Below are 23,011 nucleotides of genomic sequence, written 5' to 3' on the forward strand. Positions count from 1 at the left end.
TTTGGAACTCTACCAAGTGTAGTTTGGCTTGTTTCTTGAGGCATCCCAACTTGCAGCACATTCTCCACTGAGCCACTGTCCAGCAGGTGGATGCCACAGGGGAACGGCAGCCCCTCACCGCCACCGCCCGCCACTCAGGCCTCTGTCTGTTGTTCATTGTTCTTTATATGTCGAATACTTTTATTGATCTTGATTTAGATTGCATTTGGTCTATTAATAAATGTCATATATATGCTTCTTTAACCATGACTTTAAAATATATGACTAGAGATTTAGTAGATATAATGTTAATTAAAAATGAGTGAAATTTTTCCTGTAAATATACTTTGTACGTATAACCAAGAGATACACAAATACAAAAATATTTTATATTAGTCCCTATTTAAAGAAAATGATTAATGAGCCTTAGTGATAGAACAAAAGTTAGATTCAATGCACAAGTCAGTAAGTGGCTAAACCAAAACACATTTGTCAATCTTCATATCATGTTTTGCTGGTATAAATACAAGGCTACATGTTTTTCTTTTTTGTTTTAATTAACTCAAAACTTTTTTCTCAAACATCTATCTTGGTTAATATTTTTGCTCATTATATTTTACAGAATAACACTGCAATGCTATTAATGCTTTTCCCAAATAAGTAAACTCTAAGGTTTCTATCTGAGGTTGCTAAGGAAACACATCAACCATCAAGCAATCCTCAACAAATTTCCCAGATCAAATAATTTCATTTTCCTTGGATTTTTTTTTCTCACAACATGTTAGGGTTTTAATAAATAATTTGTTATCCAAAATAAAAACAAGTATCTCAACTCCACATTACATTTGTGGCATTCTTTTGAGCCTGGAATCAACATCTCAGGAGTTATCTATAGCCAATTTCAGGGAACAAGATGTTCTTTTTAGTTATTAGATATTTTAAATATGATACTGGTTTTATTTTGCTTATTTTTATATATGAATATATTTTAACATTTTAGACTGTTATACTATTTAAACTTATAATCTATATATAGTATATCCCAGAATAACTTCTGAAACAAAAGATTAATGTATGCATCTTAAGAATCATCAGCATAAAAAGCATAGGGGACACCTGGGTGGCTCTCAATCAGTTAAGCTTCCAACTTCAGCTCAGGTCATGATCTCAGGATTCTTGAGTTTGAACCCTGGGTTGGGCTCTGTGCTGACAGCTCAGAGCCTGGAGCCTGCTTGCATTATGTGTCTCCCTCTCTCTCTGCCCTTCCCCTGCTTGCATGTTCTCTCTCAAAATAAATAAACATTAAAAAATTTTAAAGTGTGTGTATATATAAACATACACATATAATTTTATTATGATTAATATATCATACGTATATACATGTGATTAAGAAGATGTTTTATGCATTCTTCTTCTTAAGGAACTAATGGTACAATAACTAGATCAATGAAAATATCTGGAAAACAGATGATCAGTCATTATTGAAGGATGCTTTCTTTAAGGAGGCAAATGAGAAGGAATGGAAGTAGTCTTGAGAGGGATACAATCAATAGCAGAAATTGTCTAAAATTTGTCAAGAATTATAACTTTTATAAAAATAATCATTAAATTTCATTAGTTAATGAGCATAGTTTTCTGTGTGCTCTAACACATACCAACAGTACTCAAAGTTATCTTTTTAACTTATAGCCACTGAAATATTATATTAAGTTTTAAATAGCATCTTAACAAAGTATAGGTTTAACAGGACTTTTTATTCATTCAACATAAAATTTACCACACGGTAAAACGTTTATGTATGTGTGCATTTACCTATATATATAAGCACACACACATATATAATATTTTGTCAATTGAATTTTAAAAATCTATTATGTTACTATTATGTGCTTTTATTTTTGGAATTTTGCAAATTCCGGAGAAAGGAGAAAAACTTTTACTCTCACACTAAAGACTCAAAGAAAATCTCTAAATATCCCACCACACGTTCCAGAAGTAACTTCCTTCCTCTTGTAAATTAGTCAATACTCTCACTAGAAACCACATATTAGCACTAATTCTCAGTAACAGCTCTCATCTTTTCTTTCTTCATCTTTGATAGAGTCTATTAGAAACATCCTTGGGAATTTACTAGAAAGAACTATTAAGATACCTGATATTATCTGTTTTAAGTTTCACTATACTCAAGAGAACAATTATTAATGTATTTTGTCACTGTCTTTTCCTTGTAATGGTGACATTGTATTGGACATAATTATGGAAAACTATAATTTATCTGTAATACATATATTTGGAAGAATCTGCATAGAATTTTTATTATATCATAGAACAAAATCTCAACTAATAAATTTACATACTCTTATTTCTATGTCGGTAGCTTCACAATAAGATATCCTGTTTTCATGAAAAAAAATTGTTTTAATTTTTATGTAAGTTTATTGTACATTCTTAATAATTAAAATTGAGCAGAATCACAAAATTTAATCAGAAAAATGCAAGTTCATTCAGCCTTAACACATTCTTTTTCTTTTCCTTTTCCCAGTACACTGTAACAGTCAAATCAGCTATCAATTTCTAAAGTGCACTTTTCCTGTGGGATCAGATGTCTTAGAAAGTATGTCCAATCTGTCAGCAACTTGAACCTGTTGATATTAAAATCTATATTCCCCAGTCCATTGGTACTTCTTCAAGCATCCCATTATGTGTGACCTTGCCCTGACATGTGTTGTGTCACAAATACTAGACTCTCCTAAAAAAAAAAAAAAATAAATAAATTAAAAAAAATCTGGAAGGAAAGATATTTAAGTCTAAGAAAAAGAATTAAGATAATGGTGAGCATTCTTTCCCCTAATGCCTCTTGGCTATTTATTGCAAATTATTTCTCTTCACATTATTCTCATTTTCTTAATAAAATATCCTGATTTCTTTGTGTCTGTCATAGAATGTTTCATAAATTTCAAGTTTGTCATATTGCTCCAAATAAAGTGAAGCAATACTCAAAAACCAGAGAATGCACCTGGTTTTCATTCTTTAGCTCCCTATAGGCTAACGAGACAAGGCAATAGCTTCATGCTCGTTTTGCATAGATCAAGTAAATCTCTGAAGTGTCATACATTCTTAAGAAAAAGCCTCAGATAGCATACGAAGATAGTATTTCAGAGAATACCATTAAATAGATCACTTACATTAATCCTTAAATAAGTGTAAGTTAGAGAACATGACAACTTATGTTTAAGGCTGTGTTATATTACTGACAATAGAAAAATTAGAATATGCAAATAAATTATGTGGCTCTCTGTACCCAAGGAAGGTATGCATGGCTTGAGAAGTTGAATGGGAAAAGTAGAAAATACCTAACTAACCAATCTTAGGATTTTAAAATGGAGCTATTTCTCATTACATATTTTTCAATATCTATCAGCAAAATTAATTACAGGGCATATACGGTTATATTATAGGCTCATTATATTATAGGATTTTATAAATCCCCAGATAAGAACTGGATGAACCTTATGTTTCTAATTCATAATTTTAGAGAAGTAAGTATATTTTTCCACAATACTATTGTCCAGAGGTTAAAAATGTATAAAGCTTAAGACTGAAGAATTGATTCTAATTCACATTTCGTGCATGTGTTAGTGAATGCATGTGTATGTTTAATGGAGGTGAAATTCACATAACGCACAATTAACCATTTTAAAGTGTATAATTCAATGTCATTTAATGCATTTGCGATGTTGTGCAACCACCATCTCTAGTTTCAACACTTTTTCATCACTGTAAAAGAATGCTCCATTTCCATTAAGGAATCACTCCCTGTAGCCCCTTACCCTCATGCCCTGACAAGCACTAATCTGCCTTCTAACCCTATGGGTTTGCCTATTACGGGCATTTTGTTTAAAAGGAATCAAACAACATGTGGCATTTTGTGTCCAGCTTATTTCACTTAGCATAATGCTTTCAAGGTCCATCCAAATGGTAATATTTTTAGTATATCATTCTATACAATGGTTAATATGTCATTTTATGTATGTATCAAATTTCTTGATACATTTTTATATTTACTGGTGTACTTTTAGGTTGTTTCAACCACTTGGCTATTGTGAAGCTACTGTAAACATCCATGTACAAGCTCCTATGTGAATATCCATTTTCATTTCTCTTGGGTATATACCAAGGAGCAGAATTTCCAGATTATAGGATAATTCTATTTCTAACTCCTGAAAGAATTACTGAACTGTTCTCTGCAGTGATGATGTCATTTTACTTTCACACTAGCAATGTATAAGAGTTCTTGTTTCTCCACATCCACACCAACACTTGTAATTTTCTATCCTGTTTTCTAGTGGTATATCAATGGGTCTTGAAATGTATCCTTAATGATGTTGAACATCTCTTTAGAAAAATAAAGTTAGAGAGTGGGGGAGAAGCAGAGAGAGAGGGAGAGAGAGAATCCGAAATAGGCCATGCACTATCAGCGCAGAGCCCCATGAAGAACTCAAACTTGGAACCATGAGATCATGACCTGAGGTGAAATCAAGAGTAAGAAGCATAACTGACTGAGTCCCTCAGGCACCTCAATGTTAAACATCTTTTGAAAATCATTTGTAAATCATCTTGAGAGAAATGTCTATTCACATCCTTTGTGCATATTTTTTTAGTCGTATTGTCTTTTTGATGTTGAGTTGTAAGAGTTCTTCATAGTAAATATTAACCCTCATTATATATAATTCGCAAACATTTTTGCATTCCATAATTTGTCTGTTTGATGCACAAGATTTTTTTTTTAGTTTTTAAGAAATCTATCTTTTAAAAAATTAGTATTATAGTAAGAATACTTAAGACCACACCCTTAAAATACAATACACTATTCTTAAATATAGGCATTACATTTTACAGCAGATCTCTAGAAACTATTCATCTTGAATAACTGAAACTCTCATACCTGTTTAAAAACAACTCCCCATTTGGGCATCTGGGTGGCTCAGTTGGTTAGGCTACTGACTTCAGCTTAGGATCTCATGGTTCAAGAGTTCCCGCACCATGTCGGGCTCTGTGTGGAACAGCTCAGAGCCTGGAGTCTGCTTATGAAGCTGTGTCTCCCTCTCTCTCTGCCCTCCCCAACTCACAAGCTGTCTCTCTCTCAAAACTGAATAAACGTTAAAAATTAAAAAAAAAAAAACCTCCCCATTTTCACCCTCTCTCCCAGCTTCCAAACTACCTCCCTGTACTCTTGATTTCTATCAGTTTGACTAGTCTATATATTTCATACAGGTGGAATCAGGCAGTATTTGTCCTTGTGTAACTGGCTCCTTTTTATAGCACAACATCCCCAGTTCATCTATGTTGGTATGCATGGCAGAATCACCTTTCTTTTTAAGGCTAACATTGCTTTGTATGCATATAAGATATTCTATTAATCATCTGTGGATAGACATTTAGCCCACCTCCATATCTTGGCTATTGTAGCATAATGCTGCAGTGACTGTGGGAAGGCAGATACTTCCTAAGAATCTACTGCCAAATCTGATGTCATGAAGATTTATTCATGCTTTCCTCTCTGTTTTAGAATACTAACTCCTGTATTTAGAGCATTGTACCATTTTGACTTAATATTGGTATATAGTGAATTAGAGATCAGGCATCACTCTTTTGCATATGTGTGACAAAAGACCCAAAATTATGGTATAATACTATCTGCTGACTTGATATCTGATAAAATAGACAAGGCTTCAAATGGCCTAACTGCAAGATCTACTCTTAACTCTGGTAGGGTTGCTATCCAAACAATCCTCCTTATCAAACAGACCACGTGCAGCTCCTATTTATCCTTAAATAATGGATTTCAGTTTCCTGCCAGCCTGTAGAATTATTGTCAGCCCATGACATTATCTAAACACATCATCCTGAAGGCACCACGGTCACCCCCAACTTCTTGATACTACAAAGCCTGCCTGCACCTGGTTGTTCATTCTGTTCCTAAGTTCAACTCCAATGTGACTTTGCTACGGACTGGTTCTAAGTGTATGTCACTTAAACTTTTGTCAGTCTAATCTGTCCCCTATTGGATCAGGTGTGTTCAGCCATACCTAAAACTCTAGGGTGAGAATCACACCCTCTTGAATGGATGAATAGAAGACAATTAATATAATATGGTTATCCAACTGTCTCTTCACTATTTATGGAAGAAAACATTCTTGCTCCCATTAAATGTTATTGGACCATTATTAAAATCATTAGCCATAAACATTTGGGGTTATTTCTGCATTCTCAATTTTATGTTATTTATTTGTCTATCTGTATGTTAGTACCACATTGTTTAGATTAATATAGTTTTATATTCAGTTTTTAAATCAGAAGGTGTGAATCTTTCAACTTTGTTTTTATTTTTCATTATTATTTTGACTGGAGCTCTTAGTAATTCATGAATTTGAGGTTCAACTTTCTAAGGCTTCAGAAAAAGGACACTGGAATTTTAAATGTAATTACAAATTTAATTTGTAAATTGGGAAGCATTATCATGTTAGTAATAAGTTTTCCAATCCATTAATCTGAGGTATATTTTTATTAGAGTCTTCTTTTTTTTTAATGTTTGTACTTTTTAGTGAACATAGATTTTATCTCCTTGGTGAAATTTATTCCTACATATGTTCATTGTAAATGAAATTGTTTCCATCACCACTATTCATCTCTGAAAACTGCAATCCTACATCCATTAAATAACTCCTCACTGTCCATTACCCCTCATGCAGAATTCTCAACTATCTCTTATAATCATACAGTATTTGTTTTTCTGTGACGAGATTATATTACTAAGCATAGTTTTTCTATTGAAGTATAGTGCACATGTAACATTAGATTACTTTCTGGTGTACAACATAGATATTCAAAAGGTATATACATTACAGTTATATACATTACAAGTTTATTACAATATTATTGACTGTATTTTGTATGCTGTATTTTTCATTCCCATAACTTTTTTTTGGTTCATTTTTATTATGGCATAATTAACATGCAATGTGACACTAGTCTCAGGTGTTCTTTTTTTAAATATAATTTATTGTCAAATTGGTTTCCATACAACACCCAGTACTCATCCCAACAAGGGCCATCCTCCATGCCTATCACCCATTTTCCACTCTACCCCACCCCCCATCAACCCTCACTTTGTTGTGGCTTGCCTCCCTTCCTCTCTGTAATTTTTCCCCTTCCCCTCACCCGTGTTCTTCTGTTAAGTTTCTCCTGTTCCACATATGAGTGAAAACATACAGTATCTGTCCATCTCTGCCTGACTTATTTTGCTTAGCATAACACCCTCGAGTTCCATCCATGTTGCTACAAATGGCCAGATTTCATTCTTTCTCATTGCCATGTAGTATTCCATGGCATATATATAAAGCATATAATTTTGATTCATTTGTCAGTTGATAGACTTTTAGTCTCTTTCCATGATTTGGCTATTATTGAAAGTGCTACTATAAACATTGGGGTACATGTGCCCCTATGCATCATCACTCCTGTATCCCTTGAGTAAATTGCTAGCAGTGCTAATGCTGGGTCATAGGGTAGTTTTATTTTTAAATTTTTGAGGAACCTTCACACTGTTTTCCAGAGGGGCTGCAACAGTTTGCATTCCCACCAACAGTGTAAGAGGGTGAAATAAGCTCTTCACATCCTGACCAGCATCTATAGTCTCCTGATTTGTTCATTTTAGCCACTCTAACCAGCATGAGGTGGTATCTCAGTGTGGTTTTGATTTGTATTTCCCTGATGATGAGGGACGCTGAGTGTTGTTTAAAGTGTCTGTTGTCTACCTGGAAGTCTTCTTTAGAGAGTGTCTATTCATGTCTTTTGCCCATTTCTTCACTGGATTATTTGTTTCTCAGGTGTGGAGATTGGTGAGTTCCTCACAGATTTTGGATACTAGCTCTTTATCTGATATGTCATTTGCAACTATCTTTTCCCATTCTGTTGGTTGCCTATTAGCTTTGTTGATTATTTCCCTTGCGGTGCAGAAGCTTTTTATCTTGATGAGGTCCCAATAGTTCATTTTTGCTTTTGGGTCCCTTACCTTTGGAAATGTGTCAAGTAAGAAATTGCTGCGGTTGAGGTCAAGGAGGTTTTTTCCCACTTTCTCCTCTAGGGTTTTGATGGTTTCCTGTCTTACATTCAGGTCCTTGATCCATTTTGAGTCTATTTTTGTGTATGGTGTAAGGAAGCAGTCTAGTTTCATTCTTCTGCATGTTGCTGTCCAGTTCTCCCAGCACCATCTGTTAAAGAGGCTGTCTTTTTTCCACTGGATACTCTCTACCGCTTTGTCAAAGATTAGTTGGCCATAGATTTGTGGGTCCAGTTCTGGCTTCTCCATTCTATTCCATTGGTCTATGTGTCTGTTTTTGTGCCAATATCATACTGTCTTGATGATCACAGCTTTGTAGTAGAGGCTAACGTCTGGGATTGTGATACATCCTGATTTGGTTTTCTTCTTCAGTATTACTTTGGCTATTCAGGTCTTTTTCGGTTCCATCCAATTTTGGGGATTGTTGGTTCTAGCTTTGAGAAGAATGCTGGTGCAATTTTGATTGGGATTGCATTGAATATGTAGAATGCTTTGGGTAGTATTGACATTTTAATACTACTTATTCTTCCAATCCATGAGCATGAGATATTTTTCCATTTCTTTATGTCTTCTTCAATTTCCTTCATAAGTTTTCTATAGTTTTCATCATACAAATCTTTTATATCTTTGGTTAGGTTTTTTCCTAGGTATTTCATGGCTCTTGGTGCAATTGTAAATGGGATCAGTTTCGTTATGTTGCTTCATTATTGGTGTATAAAGATGCAACCAATTTCTGTACATTGCTTTTGTACCCTGCGAATTTGATGAATTGATGGATCAGTTCTAATGGACTTTAGGTGGAGTCTGTCAGGTTTTCCAGGTAGAGTATCATGTCGTCTGCAAAAAGTGAAAGGCTGACTTTTTCCTTGCCAATTCTGATGCCACTTATTTTCATTTTGTTGTCTGATTGCTGATGCTATGACTTCCAACACTATGTTAAGTAACAGTGGTGAGAGTGGACATCCCTGTCATGTTCCTGATATCAGGAGGATAGCTCTCAGTTTTTCCCCATTGAGGATGATATTAGCTGTGGGCTTTACATAAATAACTTTTATGATGTTTAAGTATGTTCCTTCTATCCCGTCTTTCTCGGGAGCTTTTATTAAGAAAGGATGCTGTACTTTGTCAAATGCTTTGTCTGCATCTATAGACAGGATCATATGGTTTTTATCTTTTCTTTTGTTAATGTGATGTATCACATTGATTGATTTGCCAATCTTGAACCAGCCCTGTAACCCAGGAATGAATCCCAATTGATCATGGTGAATAATTGTTTTTATATGCTGTTGAATTCTATTTGCTAGTATCTCGTTGAGGATTTTTGCATCTGTATTCATCAAGGATATTGGCTTGTATATTGGCTTGTAGTTCTCTCTTTTTTTTTTTTTTTTTGCTGAGTCTCTGTCTGGCTTGGGAATCAAAGTGATGCTGGCTTCATAGAATAAATCTGGAAGTTATCCTTCCACTTCTATTTTTTGGAACAGATTGAGAAGGATAGGTATTAACTCTGTTTTAAATGTCTGGGAGAATTCCCCATGGAAGCCATCTTGTCCATGACTCTTATTTGTTGGGAGATTTTTGATAACTGATTCAATTACTTCACTAGTTATATTTCTGTTCAAATTTTCTATTTCTTCCCATTTGAGTTTTGGTAGTGTGTGAGTGTTTAGGAATTTGTCCGTTTCTTCCAGTTTGTTGGCATATAATTTTCCGTAGTGTTCCCTGATAATATGTTGTATTTATGAGGGATTGGTTATAATAAATCCATTTTCATTTGTGATTTTATCTATTTGGGCCCTCTTTCTTTTTGAGAAGCCTGGCTAGAGGTTTATCAATTTTGTTTATATTTCCTAAAAACCAACTCTTGGTTTCATTGATCTTTTCTACTGTTTTGTTTTTGATTCTATATTGTTTATTTCTGATCTTTATTATTTATCTTCTGCTGGGTTTGGGATTTCTTTGCTGTTCTGCTTCTAGTTCCTTTAGGTGTGCTGTTAGATTTTGTATTTGTGATTTTTTCTAGTTTCTTGAGATAGGTCTAGATTGCAATGTATTTTCCTTTCAGGACTGCCTTTGGGGCATCCCAAGGGGTTTGGATTGTTGTATTTTAATTTTCAACTGTTTCCATACTTTTTAAAAATTTCTTCTCTAATTGCCAGGTTAACCCACTCATTCTTTAGTAGGATGTTTTTAACCCCTATGCTTTAGGAGGTTTTCCAGACTTTTCCCTGTGGTTGATTTCAAGTTTCATAGCGTTGTGATCTGAAGGCATGCATGATAAGATCTCAATTCTCTTATATTTATTGAGGGCTGCTTTATGACCCAGTATATTCATTTTTATTATGGCATAATTAACATGCAATGTGACACTAGTCTCAGGTGTTCTTTTTTTAAATATAATTTATTGTCAAATTGGTTTCCATACAACACCCAGTACTCATCCCAACAAGGGCCATCCTCCATGCCTATCACCCATTTTCCACTCTACCCCACCCCCCATCAACCCTCACTTTGTTGTGGCTTGCCTCCCTTCCTCTCTGTAATTTTTCCCCTTCCCCTCACCCGTGTTCTTCTGTTAAGTTTCTCCTGTTCCACATATGAGTGAAAACATACAGTGTCTTTATGACCCAGTATGTGATCTGTCTTGGAGAATGTACCACATGCACTCAAGAAGAAAGTGAATTCCATAGCTTTGGGATGTAGAGTTCTAAATATATCTGTCAAGTCCATCTGGTCCAATGTGTCGTTCAGGGACATTGTTTAGTGATTCTCTGTCTAGTTGATCTATCCATTGCTATAAGTGGAGTATTAAAGCCCCCTGCAATTAGCACATCCTTATCAATAAGATTGATTATGTTTGTGATTAATTGTTTTATATATTTGGGTTCTTCCAAATTCAGTGCATAGATATTTATAATTGTTAGGTCTTCCTGATGGATAGACCATGTAATTATTAAATAATGTCCTTCTTCATCTCTTGTTACAGCCTTTAATGTCTAACTTGTGTGATATAAGTATGGCTACTCCAGGCTTCTTTTCACTTCCAGGAGCATGGCAAATAGTTCCTCATCCCCTTACTATCAGTCTGAAAGTGTCCTCAGGTCTAAAATGAGTCTCTTGTAGATGGGTCTTTTTTTTTTTTTTAATCCATTATGATACCCTATGTCTTTTGATTGGAGTATTTATTCCTTTTATATTCAGTGTTATTACTGAAAAATATGTGTTTAGAGTCATTGTGTTATCTGTAGGTTTCATGCTTGTGTTGTTTCTGGTACTTTGTGTTTCTTGCAACATTTCCCTCATGGAGTCTCTCTTAGGATCTCTTGTAGAGCTGATTTAGTGGTGATGAATTCCTTCAATTTTTGTTTGGGAAAACCTTTATCCAGTCAGCCTGCCATTCAGAATAGAGGAAGAGATAAAGGATTCTTGACTGCATATTTTTCCTGTTCATCACATTGAAGATTTCCTGCAATTCCTTGCTGGCCTGCCAAGTTTCAGTAGATAGGTCTGCTATTACTCTTACATGTCTACCTGTGTATGTTAAGGCCTGTTTATCCCTAGCTGCTTTCAGAATTCTCTCTTTGTCCTTGTATTTTGCCAGTTTCACTATGATATGTCATGCAGAAGATCGATTCAAGTTACATCTGGGGTGGGGGGTTCTCGGTGCCTCTTGGATTTCAATGTTTGTTTCCTTCCCCAGGATAAGGAAGTTCCCAGCTATGATTTGTTCAAGTACCCCTCAGCCCATTTCTCTCTCTACTTCTAGAATTCCTGTGATACGGATATTGTTCCATTTGATTGCATCACTCAGCTCTTGAATTCTCCTTTAGTGCTCTTAGATCAATTTATCACTCTTTTTCTTGCCATCCTCATTTTCCATAATCTTATCTTCTAATTCACCTGATCTTCCCTCTGCCTCTTCAAGCCACACTATGGCCACCTCCATTTTATTTTGCACCTAACTTATAGCATTTTTTAATTCATCATGACTATTTTTAAGATCCTTGATCTCTGTACCAATGGAGTCTCTGCTCTCTTCTATGCTTTTTTTCCCCAAGCCTAGTGATTAATTTATGACTATTATTCTAAATTATTGTTCAGTTATGTTGCTTATGTCTGTTCTGATCAATTCTTTACCTGTCACGTATCTCTGGAATTTATTTTGAGGAGAGTTTTTCTGTTTTGTCATTTTGGCTAGTTTTCTGTCCCTTGTAAGTTTTAAAAGGTTGTTATGTGCTCTGCACCTATGAGTATTGCTGTATTAAAGGGGGCTCATACACTGTCCAGAGCCTGGCCGTTCAAGAGGTGTTCTTTTGGAGAGTGTTACTTGCTCTCTGTTGTTGTGACTTTGGTTATTTTATTTCCCTATTCATAGTGATGTTTTGGATCCTCCACCAGGTTTGCTTTGGATTATTCCTTAAAGTAAACCTGGAAAGGAAAACAAACAGGAAACAAAAATATGCAAACGCACAAACAAAACAAGCAAACAGACAAAAACAAAACAAAAGACAATCTAAAAGCATAAAGCCAGGGAAACTAGCTACAAGTAAAGAACAGGGTAGAGGTGGTGCTGATGGAAGTGCATATACAAAGAGAAATGACAGGGCCAGAGAGAAAGAGAAGAACATTGTCCAGGCAGAGAGACTAAAATGCTTAATCCTGAGAGAGAGAAAGGTGAATAAGGAAGGAGGCAAGGAAAAAGAAATGAAGATAAAGTTACCCAGAGAGACTATATGGCCTGATTATTCCAGAGATATAAAGAAAAATAAAGATGGAGATGTAGGAACATGCATTCAAGAGAATGGATTGAATGTGTCTGTTTAAACAAACCAATAACCAGAGTAACAAGCCTAGAGGAGGGAAGAGAAAAGGGAGTATATCTAAATAACAAGAATTGAGCTACAGTTAATCCAGGCAATGCCACAGTGCTGGTCTGGAGGAGGAGAACAAATGGTTCACAGCATCTATCCAGCTCTAGTAGATACGCCCACAGATGGATCGCTGAGGCCCTGCCTTGGTGGTTGTGAGGAGAAAAATAGTGACCCGTAGTATCTTCTTCGTGGACGAGGTACCCCAAATCACTCCTTTGGATCTGTCCTCATTGTGCCACAGGCACAGACTAGGCGGGCTGTCTCCACTGTGTCCTATGTCACATGCTTAGCTGGGTTTTAAACTCCCACCCTGTGCACGTTAACGTGGCCACCCGATATGTGCTCCTAAAGCTGCGCTGCGGTACTTTAGTGGAGGGTGTAGGACATCGGATTCTCCTGCTGCCAACTACACCCCTGACCTAGCCCCAAACCTTCGAGGAGACTCACCTCTTCCCCAGGTGTGCGAACAGGGCAGACAGCCCCAGTCCGAAGAAACCCTGCAGTTAGAGATGGGATGTTGGGATTATTTTCCTTCCAGGTCCGAGGTTTATCTCTTGTCCAGATACAGACCTATGCTACCCCAGTCCCTCTTTCTCTTCGCTTTATCTCTCTGCAGAGGGGGATCCCTCTCCTCTGTGCCCATGTGGCCCATTTTATCTCTCCCAGTTTGCAACCATGCATCTATGGGGCTGCCTGATTTTCCCATTTTCTTCCAAATAACTTCATTTCCTTTCCTCCCAGACTCCTGGGGTTCAGAATCCTTTGGCTTCAGTCCTTCTTTGAGAGACACAGGAAGTATGGATACGCCTACTTCTCCACCATGTTGGCCCTTCCTTTCTCTCCCATAACTTATTTTTTAACTTGAATGTGTATCTCTTAATCTTCTTCACTCATCCCCCACAACTCTCTTTGGCAGCAGCCAGTAGGATTTTTATGAATCCGATTTTTCTATAGCTGTCTCTTTTTTACATTCCATATGAAGTGAAATCACATAGCATTTGTTGTTCACAGCCTGACTTATTTCACTTATCATAATATCCTTTAGGTCCATCCTTGTTGCTGTGAATGGCAAGATTTCATTCATTTTATGTCTGAATAATATTCCATTGTGTATATATACCACAACTTCTTTATCCACTCATCCATCACTTAACCCTTAGGTTGTTTTCATATCTCAGCTATTGTAAATACTAGGATAGTAAACAAATATTTTCTTCCATTCAGTAGGTTGTCTTCCCATTTTGTTGGTTTACTTCACTGTGCAAAAACCTTTTTAGTTTGATATAGTCCCAATTTTTAAAATTTTGCTTTTGTTTCCCTTGCCTGAGCTGACAGATCTGGAAATACTGCTAAGGTTGATGTTCAGAAAATTACTGCTTATGTTTTCTTTTAGGAGTATTATAGTTTCAGGTCTCATATTCAGGTCTTTAACTCACTTGGGGTTTACTTTTGTGTATAATGTTAAGAAATTTTTTTTTTTCCCCATATAGCTGTTCAGCTTTCCCAGCACCATTTGTTGAAGACTTTTCTTTCCCTTTGGAAACACTTGCCTCCTTTGTCATAGGTTAATTAACCATGGTTTATTTCTGAGTTCTCAAGTTTGTTCTATTGATCACTCTGACTGTTTTGGCACAGTACCATAATATTTTGATAAATGCAGTTTTGTAATATACCTTGAAAGCTACTTGTGATACTTCCAGCTTTCTTCTTTATTCTCAGGAATGCTTTGTTTTGTTCTAGCACTGTAGAACAAAAACAAACAAACAAACAAAACCAAAAGAACAAAAAATACAACACTAAGGATATTTTGACAGGGATTGTATTGACCTGGTACATTTCTTTGGGTATTATTCTTCCAGTATTCTTCCAGTCCATGAACATGGATATCTTTCCATTTGTTCGTGTCACCCTTGATATTTTCATCAGTGTCTTAGGGATTTTCTGAGTACAGGTCTTTCACTTCTTTGGCTAAATTTATTCCTAGGTATTTGACTCTCTTTGATGGTATTGCTTCATTTCCCTTTGTGCTATTTTATTATTAGTTTATAGAAACACAGTGGAGTTTATTCATATGCAACTTTACTGAATTCACTTACTACTTCTAATAGTTTTTTGGTAGAGTACTTACAGCTTTCTATGTATTACATTATATCATCTGCAAAAAGTGACAGTTTTTTCTTCATTTTTAGCAAGTTTGTTGATTTTTCATTTCTTTTTCTTATCTGGTTCCTGTGACTAGCATATCCAGGACTATGCTGAATAAAAGTGGAGAGTGGATATCCTTGTCTTGTTTCTGATTTTGCAGAAAAAGCTCTGTTTTTCATACTTAATTTTTATTATGTTGAAGTATATTCCCTTTAAGCCTATTCTGTTGAGAGTTTTTATTATGAACAGACATAATATTTTTTAAATACCTTTTCTCTTCATTTACTGAGATGTGTACTTTGTTAACATGGTATATGACATCGATTTGTTAATATTGAACAATCCTTGCATCCTTGGAATAGTTTTCACTTGATTCTGGTAAGTGTGCCTTTGAATATAGGTTTGAATTTGATTTGCTAATATTATGTTGAGGATTTTGCATCTATATTCATCAGGGTCATTGGTTTGTAATTTTGTTTTTTGTTTAGAGTCTGTTGAGTGTTTGTATCTGAGTAATGCTGGCCTCTTAAAATGAATTTCAAACATTCTTTCATCTGCTTTTTGGAATAATTTAAGAAAGATGAATATTAACTCTTCTTTAAGTATTTTGTAGAATTTACAGGTGAAGCAGTCTGGCCCTGGCCCTTTCTTTGTTGAGAAAATTTTTGATTACTGATTTAATTTTGTTCCTTGTAATCAGTCTGTTCATACATTCTATTTCTTCTTGATTCCATTTCAGAAAATACATTTGTAGGAATTTATCCTTTTCTCCTAGGTTATCCAATTTTTTGGCATTTAATTTTTATAGTATTCTTTTATAATCCTTTTTTATTTCTAGTGTCAGTTGTAACATTTCATTTCTAATTTTGAGTCTTTTTTTCTTGATTAGTCTGGCTGAAGGTTTATCAATATTGTTTGATTTCAAAGCACCAGCTCTATTTCTAATATGACCTTTATTATTTTCTTTCTTGGACTAATTTTGGCTTTGTCCTTTTTCTGTTCTGACCTTTAGGTGGAAGGTCAGAATTTTTATTTAAGATTTCTCTCTCTCTCAGATATGCCTGTGGCACTATAAATTGCCCTCTTAGAATTTTTTTCACTGTGTTTCCCAAAGATTTTGGACTCTTGTGTTTGGATTTTAATTTGTCTTCAGGTAGTTATTGATTTCCTCTTTGATTTCAAAAATTGACCAATTGGTTGTTTAGTATCATATTATTTTCCTTCCATGAGTTTGTTTTTATAACTTTTTTCCTGTAATTGATTTTAGTTTCTTAAAATTTTAGGATTTTTTTTTTGTAGCCTAACATGTGATTCATCCTGTATATTGTTTCATGAGCACTTTAAAAGAATATATATTCTGGTTTTGAGTTCTGTATATATCTGTTAAATCCACCTGGTCTAATGTGCCATTCAAAGCTACTGTTTCCTTATTGAATATTTTTTGTCCGGATGATCTTTCTATTGATAAAATTTTGTATTAAAGTAAATATTACTATATTAATATCAACATCTCCCTTCATATTAATTAGTATTTGCTTTATATTTTAGGTACTTCTAAATACCTAAATATGTAGATATTTAGATACCTGGATATATAGATATTTAAAATTGTTATACCCTCTTATGGGATTGACCCCTTTAATCATTATGTAATAACCTTTCTTTCGTCTCTTGTTAGAGTGTTTTAAAATCTGTTTTGTCTGACTTAATTATTGCTATACTTGTGGGTGTTTTAGTTTTGCCTCCATTTGCACCTAATATCATTTTTTTCTATCCCTTCACTTCCAGTCTGTATGTGTCTGTAGGTCTGAAGGTAAGTCTCTTATAAGCAGCATATAGATGGGTTTGGTTTTATAAACTATTCATTCACCCTATATCTGCTCACTGGCACATTTAGTCCATTTACATTTGAAATCATTATTGATAGATATGTTCTTATTCCCTTTTTGTTAATTTTATTTTTGTAGTTATTTTCTTTTTTTTCTCTCTTCCCTATAGTTTAATAATTTCCTTCTCTTTTTGGTGTATTAAAGGTTTTGGTTTATAGTTACCAAGGAATTCATATACAATATCTAATGTTTCTCCAGTTTATATTAAGTTGATCACAAGTTCAAATACATTCAAAGAGTTCTAAAGTTTTCCTTTGTCCTCTAAGTTTACTGATGTTATAGAAACATCTTTTTAACTTGGATATCCCTAATTATATTTAATTGATTTTACTACTTTTGTATTTTAACATCCATAGCCTTTTCTTCCCGCTTATAGAAATCCCTTTAACATTTACAAAACTGTTGTAGTGGTGAAGAATCCCTTTACCTCTTGTTTGTCTGGGAATCTCTATCTCTCATTCAATTGTGAATAATAATCTTGCCAGGTAGAATAGCCTTGCTTGAAAGTTTTTAAACAGATCACACCATTCTCTTCTGGCCTGCAATGTTTCTGTTCACAAATAAGCCTTATGGAATTTCCCTTATATGTAATTGTTTTTAAAATACTTTCTTTATCCTTAATCTTTGTCATTTTAATTGTGTCATTGTGTAGACAGCCTTAGGTTCATCTTGAGGCTCTCAGTGCTTAGAGGATCTAGATGTCTGTTTAGTTCCCTCAGTTAGGGAACTTTTCAGCTATTATTTCTTAAAATAGGTTTTCTGACCCCATGTCTCTATCTCCTTATTCTAGGACTCCTATAATTGGAATGATGTTGGCATTGAGGTCTCTTAACCTATCCTCATTTTATTTATTATTTATTTTGGTATTCAGCTTGTTTGCTTTCCATTACCCTGGCTTGGAGATTACTCAGTTATTCTTCTGCCTCTTCTAATCTGTTAATTTCTTCTGGTTTTTTTTTATTTCAATTGTTGTATTCTTAAGCTCTGGTATAATTTTTTGTTTCTTTCTTTCTTTGTTGAAGTTTTCACTGGGTATATCCACTCTTTTCTCAAGTTTAGTAAGTAGCTTTATGACCATTACCTTGAACTCTTTATTTAACACACTGCTTATCTCTGTTTCACTTCATTATTTTACTGTTGTTCTATCTTATTCTTAAATATAGGATTTATTCTTCTGTCTCCTCATTTTGTCTAACTTTCTGTTTCAAGGTATAGATGAGTCAGCTATGTCTCCTAGTTTGAAAAATTAACCTTGCATAGAAGAGGTACTGTGCTGAGGCTCCTGCGTGGCTCACTTGGTTAAGCGTCCAATTCTTGGTTTCAGCTCAGGTCATGATCTTGCGGTTTCATGTGTTCAAGCCCTGCATCAGGCTTTGTGCTGACAGTGTGGAACCTGCTTGGTATTTTCTCTCTCTCCCTGTCTCTTCCCTACTCATGCTGTCTCTGCATCTCTCAAAATAAGTAAGTAAACTTAAAAAAAAAAAGAAAAGAAGAGGAGGAGGAGGTTCGGTGCTGTCCTATAGCATTATTGTCCCTGACTGCACATTGTTGGGTATAAGTGGCCCTTACCTTACTGCAGCTGGCTGCAATGACCTGTTTCACTTGCTGTGGGCACAATGGTGTGTAGGTCATTCTCCCAGTGTGGCCAACTGAGAGGCTCAGATGCAGCCTCTTTAGACTTGCTGATGGGTGGTACTAGCATTCAGCCTACCTGACTGCACTTAGCTTCTGGGACAGCTGTGGATACACTGCTGTGCAGGGCTTGCTGAGTGCATGGTGTATAAGGTTAGGTTTCTCCTCCCAGGGCAGGAGCTTCTTTGGAGGGGTACCTGTCAGAGTGGGTGGATGGATTGGGTGAAGCAAGTCTACAGGGAAACATTGTAGCATTGCTCATGTGCTAGCAGAGTAGATAGAGAGTGCTAGCACTGGCTCCCACAAATGTCCAGCTATCTAGGCCAGGGACAGGCAAGAAAAAGGGTGCTCACCAGCTCCTCTGGTTCCAGAGAAAAATTGTAAATCCCTGCCCCTTTTGCACACATCCTAAAATTAGTCATTAAATCTTCTTTACATATATTTTAGGCTCTTTTAAAACTGTTTCTTTTATGCCTCATCTCAGACTGATTTATTTGGTGCACACCAAATAATGGCCCTTTAAGGGTAGGAACTCAGTTTTCTATTGCCCTCTGGCTCTACCAAAGCTAAGCCCGACTGATTTTCAATGCCAGGCATTATGAAGATTCACCTTGTCAGTGTGAGATCTTAGAGGCAAGGGTGCCTGGTGTGGGGTCTGATCCCCTTGTTCTTCCATGCTTGTCCCCTTGTCCCTCCCATTGCAGTTAGTGTCATCAGGAGTTTTGTGCCTGATATTTCTTTATCTTTCCTACCTTTTTTGATGTAGCCTTCTCTCTCGAATTAGTTGTGGAAGATCTATTCTGCCAGTCTCCGGTTGTTTGTAGGGAAAGTTGGAATGCATAGTTGTCAGGGTGTTCATAGATGAGGTGAGCTTAGGATCCTCCTATTCTGCCATCTTCCCAGCAAACAGAAAATTCTTCTTTTTCTAAGTTAAAGAATATGTCATTGTATTTATATACCATATTTTGCTTATCCATCATCCATTCATGTTCTGTACTAGATCTGTTGAATCAAGTTGTTTTATTGTGTTGTATAAGTCTGGTATTGCCTTAGTGTATCTTCTGTGTGGCTGTTCTATCCATTACTGAGAGAGGGTTATGAAAGCCCCCAACTACTGTCTATTTCTTCTTCCAATTCTATTGATTTATTGCACATATTTTGATGGTTTGTTAGTAGATGTGTAAATGTTTCTAATTTTGATATCTTCTAACTGTATTAAAATTTATATAATCTCATAAAAACTTCAATATAAAATCTATTTTGTCTGATATTAGTATACCCACCTCTCCTCTCTTTGGAATTATGTGTATGGAATATCCTTTAACTTTTGACCAATTTGTGCCTGTGTATATAAGTCTCAGAGATAACACAGTGTTTGAAGAATTTAATCCATTTATATTTAAAATAATTACTGATAAGGAGAAACTTATTTGCCATTGTGCTATTTGGTTTCTATGTGCTTTATAGCTTCCCCCCCCACCCTTATTTCCTGTGCCATCTTTTGTGTTTGCCTGAGTTTTAAAAATAGTGGAATGCCTGCTAGAAATTTACCCAAGGGCTATAGGAGTGCTGATGCATAGGAGTACATGTACCCCAATGTTCATAGTAGCACTCTCAACAATAGCCAAAACATGGAAAGAGCCTCAGTGTCCATCAACGGACAAATGGATCAAGAAGATGTGGTTTATCTATACCATGGAATACTACATGGCAATGAGAAAAAATGAAATCTGGCCATGTGAAGCAACATGGATGGACCTTGAGGGTGTTATGCTGAGTGAAATAAGTCAGGCAGAGAAGGACAAATACCATATGTTTGCACGTATAGGAGGATTAGGAGGAACTTAACAGAGGACCATAGGGGTGAAGAAGGGGGGAAAGGGAGAGAGGCAAACCATGAGAGACTCTTCAATGCTGAGAACAAACTGAGGACTCATGGGTGTAGGGAGGAGGGGGGAGATGGGCATGGAGGAGGGTACTTGTGGGGATGAGCACTGGGTGTTATATGGAAACCAACTTGACAATAAACTATTTGTAAAAAAAAAAATAAAAATAGTGAAATGCTTGGACTTGTGAAGAAGATAGTGGAATAGGTGGAATAAGTGCTTTATAGATTTTTTGTTCCATATTTCCTGCATAAGTCTCTTTTTTAGTTTAGTTTGATTGATTTTTAAAAAAATAGTGAAATGTTTAGAATTCTGGAGAAGATAATGGAATAAGCTTAACTTGTCTCAGGGATACAACTAGACAACACAGAGAACAGTATAAGTAAACTAGAAAAATGCCCTCCAAACTGGTAGAACAGACTCTCACATCAAAGAGAATAGAAAGGGCAGAAACACTGTTGTGAGCCTAATGGAACCGCCAGACTGTTACAATTGTAGGAGGAGCAACACCAGTGGTTGTCTGCCTCGTTATCTAAACTTTTGAAATCAGTGTCAGCAATCAGAAGAGCACATATCTCTGATATTTGGTGGACAGGGTCCTTTTTACCCTCCTTGGCTCCATCAAACTGCGTGGAAGCTGTATCAAAAATATATACATGGCTATCTGATGTGGCTGCTACTGTTCAAAAAGTGGAAACTGACCAAAATTAACCATAATTTACTGTTCAAGTCTCCAATAGACTCCAAAGTTCCAAAATAATAGTTAGATTCTTCCAGAGCATTTGTTGAGTAAGTGAGGAGATAGAATCAGGATTCTGCCTACTCCAGCATTGTACCATAATCCTCTCTCATTCTATCATCCTTCTCAAACTCTAAGTATATGTTGGCATGCATGATGATATCCCATAAAATTCCTTAGTCTTTATTCATTTTTCACCCTGAATCTCAGACTGTGGAATTTCAATTGTCCAATTTTCATGTTCCCTGATTCTTTTTTATATTTTCTCAAATTTGACGTTGAACCTATATGATAAATGTTTTATTTACACTATTGTATCTCTCATTTCCATGATTTCTATTTAGTTTCTTTTATCATTTATCTTTATTGATATTCTCTGCTGATTCATACTTCATTTTTTTCTGAGATATTTTTTGTTCTTTGATTGGACAATACTTTCCTGTTTCTTTTTATGCCTGGTATTTTTGTTGCTGTTATTGGTATTTGGGGCTTCACTTATCTGTTTAGTGAGATTATTTTGCAAAGTCTATGTTTTTTGTTAGGCGTAGTCACTGAAACCTTTGTCTAGTTCTATCAGCAGTCAGTGAACTCACAGCGATTTCCTTGAATTCCTGGAATCAATAATCAATGAAAATAATAAAGGTATTCTTTATCTTTAAACTCTTTCAATAGATGCTGTGTGAGAATCCACTTGTGACTCAGGGGATTGAGACAATAACTTACCTCTTTTCCAGTTGGCCAGAGAGATCAAAACAACCAAACACAATTTTTGGATGGCAAAATCCTTATTTCCTAGGTTGGTAATAGTAAACCACACCAAAATTCACCAAAATGTACAGGTAACTTTTTTACAAAGCAATGCCCTTGATGCTGCAAGTATTTGGCTAGTATTGAAATATGGATAAGCGTTGATTTTGATATTTCTTAGAAACTCAAAAGACATTTTCTTAGAAAGACTGATTATTGGAGCTTCCTCCTCTATCATCTTCATTTTCCTACTAATTCATATTTTAGAAGATTTTAAATACTGTAGCTTGGTAGAAATTATACAGTCATCTACTTTGATGCTGGGAAGGATAGATTTCCTTTCAAAACTTTGGAATAAAATTGAATTAGCAACAAAAGTTTTTGCATAAGAATTTATATTGATGAGTTTTACAGGCTGATGGCTAGGGCCAAAATGGCATGGAATAGCAAAATAGATCAAAACTATAAAGCAAAATGTTTTCCTTCCTCTCATATATATATGTCTGGATGTACTTTCTAAATTGGGTGTGTGTCTGGAAGAGATGTAATAATGAGGAAACTAAGGAATATTTCCAACTTAAGCTGGCAAAGTAAGGAAAACAGGATGTATAAGAAAGTATAATAATTCAAAACTTAAATTAATTCAAGTAAGAAACTAAAATAATAGGTGAACATGAGGTCTTTAGACTCTTGGGAGATGTTTTGCAATCGTATATGTAAATATTGGGAAAAAGATCTAATTAAGAGTATAGTCAAACTTGTTTTGTATAAACAACATGTTATTCAAACTTCAAGCTAATAAGCACAAAAATATATTGCCCTTGACTGTGGCCAAACATTTTAGCCTAATTTTCTTTTACATGAAACAAAGTATTTTTTTTTTTTTTTTGCTTAGCCTGACTGCTACTGTTTTAATATTATGCTTCTATATGAATGTTCATTTTTTCTTAAATAACAAATTTTGCAAATTTTGTTTATTATCTTAAACTTGGATTTTACAA

The 23,011-nt window shown here is 35.3% G+C and overlaps 1 long non-coding RNA gene across 1 annotated transcript in view; it reads left to right on the forward strand.

Annotated features, from left to right (window-relative positions):
* The window catches only part of LOC120233474, a 164,910-nt gene that overhangs the window by 139,718 nt on the left and 2,181 nt on the right, over window positions 1–23,011 (forward strand). The window contains exon 2 of the long non-coding RNA XR_005528836.1: window positions 21,936–22,059. This is a non-coding gene — a long non-coding RNA (uncharacterized LOC120233474). The remainder of the gene's footprint in view (window positions 1–21,935; window positions 22,060–23,011) is intronic.

This window comes from Hyaena hyaena, unplaced genomic scaffold (genome assembly GCF_003009895.1).
Source record: "Hyaena hyaena isolate Hyena2069 unplaced genomic scaffold, ASM300989v1 scaffold_92, whole genome shotgun sequence".
NCBI classification, from domain to species: Eukaryota; Metazoa; Chordata; class Mammalia; order Carnivora; family Hyaenidae; genus Hyaena; species Hyaena hyaena.